We start from the raw sequence: 10,904 nt of genomic DNA, 5'->3' as shown, positions 1-10,904 counted from the left end.
ACAAGAGTGAGACTTTGTCTCCACTAAAAATAAAAGGTTACCCAGGTGTAGCAACGTGCACCTGTGGTCCCAGCTACTCAGGAGGCTGAGGTGGGAGGATCGCTTGAGCATGGGAAGTCAAAGCTGCAGTGAGCTGTGATCATACCACTGCATTTCGTCCTGGGCAACAGAGCAAGACCGTGTCTCAAAAAAAAAAAAAAATCATAGATGAACCTTGTGGGAAGTAGAAAAGTTCCTTTTTAAAGTTTCCTTTCATGTTAAAGAATAAGCGTGTTAATAAGTTTGTTAAGCCCTACCCTATGTAGCTGTTGGACATGCCATGCTTATAGGCACATAGTACATTCTATGTCCTTGTACTTTAACCAAAATACCTGTGCTGGATGTGCTCACAGCCATGTCCTAGCTCGCCATTGCTTTTATCTGCTTAGAAAAATTTTAAGTTATTAGCCAATTGGGTTTTAGTTTAGATTGTGAGGTCTGGCTCCAACCAACGAAGATCAGACATAGCAGTAAAGACAACCCCAAATGCGAAAGGGATAAATTTGTGTGTTTTCCTTTGTTCATTGTACTCTTGTGGCACGATGGCTAATAAGGGTACCCTTCCTGCACTCCAGGAAGTAAAAATTGCGTTGCTGAAAGAGCCTTTGTCTGAGCGCTAATTTTTCTTTGCAGCATCAAGCACCTATTTCCAACAAATCTGTAACTGATTAGTTACCTTTGGTCTCTCTGTTCCTCATCTGTGAAATGTGGATAATAATAAAACCTGCCTTGTGAAGGAGTAAAATAAATCAATATATCAAAATCCTACCAATGTTAGCCAATATTGTTGTTATTGTTTATAACAACATTTTAAAAATTATGTCCATTCAGAGTTCTGTTGTTCTATGTGAGGGTACTGTTTTGGGATCAGATATGAATACTACCAAGTTGAAATAATAATCCATGAGGTCTCTTCATTACTGGATACATTGATTATTCATTCTTTCAATAAGGAATTCCATATCTAAGTCTGGGATCTGGCCTGACACCTGAATCCACAGGGAATACCCATGGATAAACAAGAGGCCCCTGAAGGGCAGGGTCCCTTATCACTGCACAGAGTCTATAAGGACCAGGGACCTGTGGCTCCATCTGCGCCTGTGGAACCAGCCAAAGTTCCCAGCTCTGTGGAATCCAAAAGGAAGATAAGTATTTTTAGAGGAACTGAGGGAAAGGATAATGGTAGCTTTAGCTTGAATCTTGAAGCTGTCGCAAGAGAAAATAACAGTGTTGGTAATTCCTCCTTCCTGTTTAAGCACTTCAGTAAAGTGCCTTCCCTTAAATTAAACTGGGAAGTAAGAAAAACCTAGTTCCCATACCAGCTTACAGACCCACAGGCCCACTTGGCCACAGGTTTCTAGCACACAGGAGTTCTCTTAGAGTAACAGGAGAACTGGGCCAGACTGCAATATAAGAGTTTCTCTGATGTGGAAAAAAAAAAAAAAAAAGGAAATTTAATCATCCCAAAAACATGTTCATGTCCCCTTCCCCAAACGCTTTTTATTATTCCTTCTTCTCCTTTCTCTTTCTCTCTTTTTTTTTTTTTTTTTTTTTAAGACAGAGCCCTGATCTGTCATCCAGGCTGTTGTACAGTGGTGTGACTGATATCGGCTCACTGCAATCTCCACCTCCCGGGTTCAAGTGATTCTCCTGCCTCAGCCTCCCGAGTAGCTGGCACTACAGGTAGGCAACACCACATCTGGCTAATTTTTCTATTTGTAGTAGAGGGGGGTTTTGCTATGTTGGCCAGGCTGGTCTCCAACTCCTGGCCTCAAGTGATCCACCTACCTCGGCCTCCCAAAGTGCTGGGATTACAGGCGAAAGCCACTGCACACACCCTCTCTCTTTTCACAGGAAAAAATACATAACATAAAATTTACCATTGTAGCCATTTTTAAGTGTACATTTCATTGGTATTGAATACATATATGTTGTTATGCAACCATCACCACCAACCATCTCCAGAACTTTTTCCCCTTCTCCAGCTGAAACTCTGTACCCATTAAACATAATTATCTCCCCATTCCTCCCACCCCAAGGTCCCTGGCAACCACCATTCTACTTTCTGTTTCTATGAATTTGACCACTCTAGGAAATTCATATAAGAAGAATCATACAGTATTTGTTCTCTTGTGACGGGATGATTTAACTTAGCATAATGTCTTCAAGGTTCATCTGTGTTGTATAGCTTTGTTAACATCTCCTTCTTTTTTAAGGCTGAAGAATTAACATTCCATTTGGTTTATCCATGTATCTGTTCATAGACACTTAGGTTGTCCACCTGGCTACTGTGAATAATGCCTCTATGAATGGGTGTACGAATACATGTTTGAGGCTCAACTTTCAATTCTTTTGGGTTGACACCCAGAAGCAGAATTGCTGGATCATATGGTAATTCCATGTTTAATTATTTGAGGAACCACTCAAATAGTTTCCACAGCAGCAGCTCCATTTTACATTCCCACCAGCCATGCATCATAATTCCAGCTTCTCCACATTTTTACCAATGCCTGTTATTTTCTGATTTTTTTAAATGATGGCCATCTAAATGGGTGTGAAGTGGTTTCTTATTGTGGTTTTGATTTGCATTTCCCTAATGATTAGTGGTTTTGAGTATCTTTTTATATGCTTATTGACCATTTGTATATCTTTTTTGGAGAAACGCCTATATCCAAGCCCTTTGCTCATATTTTAGTTGGGTTATTTGGTTTTTTATCATTGACTTGTAGGAGTTCTTTATGTAGTCTGGATACTAATCCCTTATCAAATACATGATTTACAAATATTTTCTCCCATTCCATGGGCTGGCTTCTCACTCTGTTGATAGTGAGTGTCCATTCATGCACAAATTTTAAAATTTTGATGTAGTCCAGTTTATCCATTTTTTCTTTTGTTGCCTATGCTTTTGATGTAATATCCAAGAAATTCTTGTCAAATCCAGTGTCATGAAACATTTTCTCTATGTTTTCTTCTAAGAGTTTTATCATTTTAGGCCTTACATTTAGGTCTTTGATATACTTTGAGTTAATTTTAATATATGATATAAGGTAAGGGTCCAACTTTATTCTTATGATGTGGAGATCCAGCTTTCCCAACATCATTTGTTGAGGAAGAAAATCGTTCAGTTTGGAAATCATCTATAATTATGAATTAAAAATTTTTTCTCTTCTCAGTTCTTTCAGTGTTTGCTTTATGCATTTTGAAGCTCTGTGAATAGGTGCATATACATTTAGGACTGTTGTGTTTTCTTAATGAATTTACTCTTTTATCATTTTGAATTGCCTTTTTTAATCCACGGTTCTATTGTTTATCCTGAAGTCCACTCGGTCTGACATTAATATAGTCACCTCTATTTTTCTATTATTAGTGTTTATATAGTATATCTTTTTCCCTTCCTTTATTTTCATCCATTTTTTGTCTATATATTGGGTTTCTTTTTAGACAACTCTTAACTGAGTCTTGTTTTCTTACTCAGTCTCATAATCTTTGGCTTTTAATTTAAGTGCTTTCATCTAATATATATAGCTAGCTATAGGGTTGGATTTAGTCAACCACCTTACTATTTTATTTCTACTGGTTATCTGTTATTGTTTTTCCCCTTTTTCCCTGCTTTCTTTTGGATTGAGCATTTTTAGGTTCCATTTTCTCTCTATTGTCTTATTACCTATCTCAATCTGTTTTGTTTTTTAGTGGAGTACAGCATAGAGTTTACAAAATGCATCTTTAACTTACCACAGTCTACTTCCAAATTATAATATATCCCTTACTATATAACCAAGAATCTTACAATAGTATATTTTTGTTCCTCCTCCTGGGTCCTTTATGCAATTGTTTTCATATATTTTACTTCACATAGATAATCCAAAATATATTATTGTTTTGGCTTTAAAGATCCAACTCATTTTAAAAGAAATTTTTAAATAAGGAGGAAATATATTTTACATTTGCACACATATTTACCACTTCCAGTGGGCTTTCCTTTAAGTAAATCCAAGTTTCCACTTGGTATTATTTTCCTTCAGTGAGAAAAGCTTCCTTAAACCTTTTTTTTTTTTTAAAGAAAATTATGTTTATTCCAGGGAAATGGAATATGTATGCCATGATAAACTATATGTATATTCAGGGAGGTAAAGAAAGACAAACGTTTTTAAGGACAAAATGAGGAGAATTGCATAGTTGTTTGAAAATACTTATCCTTGGCTATAAAGATCAACAATAAGATCAACTCATCTGATGTTGGACAGACTGTTGTTGGACAGATGTCCTTGCAGAAGTATTTTTTCATGTGTAAGGTTGTGCTGGCCTTTGTGCAATCCTTTAACATTTCTTTTTCTTTTCTTTCCTTTTTTTTTTTTTTTTTGAGATGGAATCTCACTCTGTTGCCCAGGTTGGAGTACAGTAGCACGGTCTCAGCTCACTGCAACCTCTGCCTCTTGGTTCAAACGATTCTCCCGCCTCAGCCTCCTGAGTAGCTAGGATTACAGGTAGTGCCACCACACCTAGCTAATTTTGTATTTTTAATAAAGATGGGGTTTCACCATATTGGCCAGGATGGTCTGCAACTCCTGACCTCATGATCCACCTGCTTCCGCCTTCCAATATGTGTTTTGTTTATATATTTTCTGCTTGGGGTTCATTGAGCCCCAGACCTATATGTTTATGGTTTTCATTAAATTTGGGGAAATTTTGGCCATTATGTCTTCAAATAAATTTTTTGTTCTCCCTTTTCTGGGACTTCTATTTTTTATATGTTAGACCACTTAATATTTTCCCAAGGGTCATTAATGGTCTGCCTTTCTTTTTTTTTTTTCTTAGAGAAACAAATCAATAAAGCATTATTTATTAACTTTTTTGACAAACCAATAGTAAAACATATGCTACCTAACAATAACTGTGTCCCTTTATGTATGAATCTAAGATAAATATCATTTAGATTTTTATCCGGACAACAAATTCAAAGTTTCCTTAAAAAATATGAAACAAAATACCATGGTCACTTACGCAACAAGACTAAATATAAAAGCCATATATATATATGTGGTGTGTGTGTGTGTGTGTGTATTTTTAAAAAAATCAATGTTTTAATCAATGTAACTAATCTGAGGTTACAATAACTCACTACTGTAAATAATTTTTCAATCACATATAACAGATTAAGATACTGTTTAGAGGAAAACAGCCCCAAAAGGAAGTTTTTAAAAAAAAAAAAAAAGGTATATTAATCATTAGCTTTAATCAAACTAAGTATCAACCTTTTCCCCAAACCATAAAGACTTCATGTTTCTAAATGGTTCCTAAATCAAGAAAGATACCCTGAAAAAATTTTAAATAGATCTCAAGGTATTGGATACTTATGCACTCTATGTGGGTCCAAATTTTACTGCCCAGAGTTTCTTGTCATGACAGTGTAACGTCCTGAAAGTCTGTTCGTGAAACGTCTGCCAGATGTTTTATTTTTACGTGTAACAGAGCTACACCTTTTAACAATTATATTAACTATATCTAAGTTATTTGCTAATGGTAGTAGAATGATACATATGCATTATTAATGGAAATAGTACTTCTGCAAATTTTTCTTTGTAAGAATTCCATAAATACCAAGGAAAAGAAAAGACTCAAGGGGTTTGGGAAATAAGTGCCTTTTATTTTCATTTTAAATCTATGTAAGTTTAATTTATTCCCAAACTTTCTAAGATCTTCCAGAGTTCTGGCCTTCATGATATTTTCTCATTTTTCTTCTTGAGCTTGGCACTGCCTCAAAACCTATCCAAACAATCTAATTCTGTGCTACCTATATTTAATGTAAAGTACAATGTATAATTAACATTGTATCACTAGAATTGTGAAACTCTTCATGAATTACTTTTAAAAAAACTCCAAAAGAATTAAGCTATTTTATTTAACATGTAATAGACAGTCATAAAGCAAGTCCATATATTTAGTTTCCTGATATCCTAATGCGTTTCCGCAAACCTTTTAAGTCTACAATTTTGTGTAGTCTTCCATCAGGAAAGCAAGATAGATATATATATATATATATATAATTTCTTTTTATATTTAACTAAAGGTTTTAAAAGGGTTAGTCTCCAAATCAGTAACAATTCAGTTGTAACACCATACAAGCCCATTTAAATATTCAGGAAAGAGGTTTTTAAGATTACTGCTTAGTCTTATGAAATGGTGAATTTTAACCAAACTGATACTTCTGTGTTCTTATTTATGTTTCCTATACTCTGACATCATACTGCTTGGCAAGTAACATAAGTTTTGATGTAATTTTAAAATTTAAGCAGTTGTAAACAAATTCTAATTTGTTAAACAATTCATATATTCTCCTTTACTTACTATACTACCTCAGGATTAGTCCTCCTTAAAAAAGTAATCATTGCTGGGCATGGTGGTTGATGCCTGTAATCCAAGCTCTTTGGGAGGCTAAGGTGGTCAGATCACCTGAGGTCAGGATTTCAAGACCAGCCTGACCAACATGGAGAAACCCTGTCTCTATTAAAAATACAAAAATTAGCCAGGTGTGATGGTGGGTGCCTGTAATTCCAACTACTCAGGAGGCTGAGGCAGGAGAATCACTTGAACCCAGGAGGCAGAAATTGTAGTGAGCCAAGATCTTGCCATTGTACTCCAGCTTGGGTGACAGAGCGAGACTCCATCTCAAAAAAAAAATTAAAAAATAAAAAAGTAATCATCCCACATACATAAAAACTGCAGAGATTCATCTCTTCCTTAAATATTTTCAAATACTGTAAGAGCACAAATCCATGAAAAAACTGATTAAAGTGTGACATTTCATCTTGCTTTACTAATTATGGAATAATAGATGCAAAAAACATGCTCCTCAATATTTCTCTGCTTAACAGAGAAATACAAAGAAATACTGCCAGTATTCTTCAAGTACAGGATACAAGGATGGTTCCTGCCAGTAAGGAGAAATGAATAATCAATCTTACATAGCACAAAAGTAAGATGAGAGGCACAAAAGACAAACTGACTTTGGCTTTTAAGAACCTAATGTTAACCCTGAAATGTCAGATTCAGTAATACACCAACAAAACAAAAGATGACAGCAGCAAGCCACACCTTCACACAGTATCGAGAATTCTGAAATACGTAATAACCTTCCTCCCGTCCCACACTCAATCTGTTGTGTCGTCTTTTTGTTTTTCCTGCTCTTTGGCTGCAGCCAGTTCAAGGCTTGCCCACTGCTCAGTTCGCCTTTTCTCCTAGTGATCTCAGTCTTTGTTGCAGTCACAGTCACGTAACTTTGCTTTAAATCAGTCACACCCCAAAATTTCACATTTTGATCAAATTCCTTCTCTCCTTCAAATACAATGTGCACATTTAACAACACGCCATTTGCTTCTACTTGACTAAGTTCTGGAAGTGAATTTTTAGTATATACTGAAGTGATGACTTTACCTCCAGCCTAATGCCAGTCATATCTACAGGGAACAACTTTTTTTCCCGGCATCCTTTTCAGTCCACGTGTGTTTTCCTGTTGTACAGCCCTCTTGGGCTAAGAATGTATTAAAATTAGACATTTTTCTTCTACAACAGCTCCAGTATTTCAGCCCTACATGGAAAACAAGTACTCCAGGGTGATACACACAGACTTCTTCTAGACTCTCTAGAGCCCGGTATGTCTTTGAACACCCTCCCTTCTTACATGAGGTCCCAATCTTAATTTCATCATTGCCTTTTTCTTTCTTATTTTCTTCATTCCCTGATAACAGTTTAAGTTTATCAAGTGCTTGTTTTAGGGAGGCAGATAGTTTTAATTCTAAATTTGCCATTAGTTCATCCAGACTTGGCCTTTTTATTACTTCTACTGGCTTAGCGGCTTGAATGTGTTCCTGAAATTTGGGTTTCAATTCAGACAGTTTCTTCTTCTTGGTAGTCTTGACTTCAGGTTCGACTGGCTCAGGTAGCTTCTCACTATTATGTCTACCTTTTGTAGAGCCTACAATGCTTAAGAAATCAGAAAAATCAGTTGTTTTTCTCTTACAGCAAGACCAACCCTTTAATGCATTGTGAAAGACTGGAACACCTGGGTGGTATGTGCAAGCATCATTGGAATTGGTTTCAGGATAGAAGCACTCACCACAGCCCCAATTGTAGCACAACAAGGCCATTTTCTTTTTTTCTTTTTTGAGATGGAGTTGCGATCTGTCGCCCAGGCTGAAGTGCAGTGGTGCAATCACGGCTCATTGCAATCTCCGCCTCCTGGGTTCAAGCAATTAATTCCCTGCCTCAGCCTCCCAAGTAAGAGGGATTACAGGCGCACTCTACCATGCCCAGCTAATTTTTGTATTTTTAGTAGAGATGGGGTTTCACCATCTTGGCCAGGCTGGTCTGGAACTCCTGGCCTCGTGATCTACCCACCTCGGTCTCCCGAAGTGCAGGGATTACAAATGTGAGCCAGTGTGCCCAGCCAGCAAGGCCATTTTCTTTTCCCACCATCATAGGCATGGCCCAAACACTGGGAATTGCAAGAGGACGTGTTAGCCACTCCCTGGTCGCTAGCACCCATCTGACAACTGAGGTGGCTGCTGACTTCCAGAAATGACTGCTCTTTCTTTTTTATTCAAAATTTTTCTCTGTGTCCTTCAGTCTAGATAGTTTCTTTCATTATTTCTTCTAATTCACTGAGCTTTTGTTCCTCAGTGTCCAATCTCTAATTAAAGTTTCCAGTGAATTTTTCATTTCTTTTGGTTCCATTGAAATTCCATTGATTTGGCTGGGTATGGTGGCTCATGCCTGTAATCTCAGCACTTTGGGAGACCAAGTCGGGTGGATCACTGGAGGGCAGGAGTTTGAAATTCCCTTGACTTGAACCCTCCTGGATTCAAGCAATTCTCTTGCCTCAGCCTCCCGAGTAGCTGGGATTGTATTTGTTTGTTTGGTGGTTTACATTTCTCTCCTCATATGGTCATGTTTTCTTGTAAATTCTTGAGCACATTCATAAGAACCAAACTCCTCATTTGATCATTCTGTTATCAGTCACTATGGGACTACTTCTGTCAATTAATTTTTCTTCTGGTTATGAATCCTATTTTCCTGCTTCTTTAATGTCCAGTAACTTCTGATTGTGATTATTAATGTCACATTGTTTTGTCACATTTGTGTCTGGATTTTGTTGTCTTTCTTTAAAGAGTAAGCATTTTGGTAAGCATTCATTTACTTGTGGATCGGCTTAATCCTTTCAAGCTTGTCTTTCGGCTTTGTTAGGTTGGGTCTACAGTAGCCATGACTTTAGGACTAGTTTATCATTACTACAATGGTATGACTGTTCTGACGTCTCGAATAAATGCCTTGGTGGTGAAAGTAAGCAAAATGATTCCACCAAAGATATTCACATCCGAATCCCCAGAACCTGGGAAGATGTTAAGCTATATGACAGAGGGAAATTAAAGTAGCCACTGGAATTAATGTTGCTAATCAGCATGCCTTAAAATAGGAAACTTGCTCTGGGTTATCTAGGTGGGTTCCAGGGTCCTTAAAAGCAGAATAGGGATGCTGAGGAAAGAACCAAGGAGACAGCAGCATGAGAAGGACCTGGCTCAATACTGCTGGCTTTGAAGAGGGAGGAAGGAAGCCATGAGTTTAGGAAAGTAGGTGGCCTCTGGAAGGTGAAAAAGGTAAAGAAATTGATTATTCCCTGCGTCCTTCAAAAAGGACAGCTAATTTTTGTATTTTTGGTAGAGACGGGATTTCGCCACGTTGGCCAGAATGGTCTCGATCTCTTGACCTCGTGATCCACCCACTTTGGCCTCCCAAAGTGCTGGGATTCCAGGCGTGAACCACTGTGCCTGGCCCCAGACTTCTGATCTACGGAACTGTAAGATAATAACTTTGTGTTGTTTTAAACCACCATATTTATGGTAATGTATTATAGTAGCCATAGAAAACTAATAGAGTGATTCAGTGAGATTTCTCTACACTGACTGGGTTGTCTCCCAGATCATCACGAATGCTGAGAATGTTCCAGTTTATAGCTCCCCGGTGGTTCTTTCACTCTGTTTTGTTTCCTTTTTATCAGGGATTATACTTTGGCTGTCCAATATCTGAAAGCAATTGTATCATATATTTTTCCAGTTGTCTGGTTGTTTACAGCTAGGAAGAAAACAAGTTGAACTGGTTATTCCAACATTGCTAGAGGCAGAAATAATATGTTGAGCTTTGCATAATGAGAAACAAATTTATATAGTATAACTTTTAAAAAATTTCCTTCAACGTGGAACCAAAGACTCAACTCAGTTCCACCCTCCTCAATTATAGCAGTGCCTTCTTTTGGTCTTAGCAGCCACCACTGAAGATAAGAGGAATTCCCTGTGTCTTCACAGCGACCTTCTCGCCAAATGTGTCTGGGTGTTAACCTCTTCTTTTTAGGACACCAGTTATACTGGTTTGGGACCTCACTTAAGCTTAATTTCCTCTTTAAAAAATTCTGTCTCAAAGTATAGTCACATTTTGAGGTACTTGGGGTCTCTGAATACATGAATTTTAGAGGGACGTAATTCAGTCTCTAGACAGGGTTTCACCATGTTGGTCAGGCTGGTCTTGAACTCCCGACCTCAGGTGATCCTCCTGCCTTGGCCTCCAAAGTGCTTGGATTACAGGTGTGAGCTACCACACCCGGCCCTTTTTTTTTCTTTTTTGAGACAGAATCTCACTCTGTCACCCAGGCTGGAGTGCAGTGGCACAATCTCGGCTCACTGCAACTTCCACCTCCTGGGTTTAAGCAGTTTTCCTGACTCAGCCTCCCGAGTAGCTGCGATTATAGGCGCACACCACCATGCCCGGCCAATTTTTGTATTTTTTTTTTTTTTTTTTGAGACGGAGTTTCGCTCTTT

General features: G+C 37.7%; 1 pseudogene; it reads right to left on the bottom strand.

Annotated features, from left to right (window-relative positions):
* Positions 1 to 6,732: 6,732 nt before the first annotated feature.
* Positions 6,733 to 8,183, bottom strand: LOC116557647 (annotated as a pseudogene).
* Between the last annotated feature and the right edge of the window lie 2,721 nt (positions 8,184 to 10,904).

This window comes from Sapajus apella, unplaced genomic scaffold (genome assembly GCF_009761245.1).
Source record: "Sapajus apella isolate SASKATOON/1434 unplaced genomic scaffold, GSC_monkey_1.0 scaffold20, whole genome shotgun sequence".
NCBI lineage: Eukaryota > Metazoa > Chordata > Mammalia > Primates > Cebidae > Sapajus > Sapajus apella.
The sequence above is the reverse complement of the archived record's forward strand: the minus strand, read 5'-3'. Positions and strand labels throughout refer to the sequence as shown.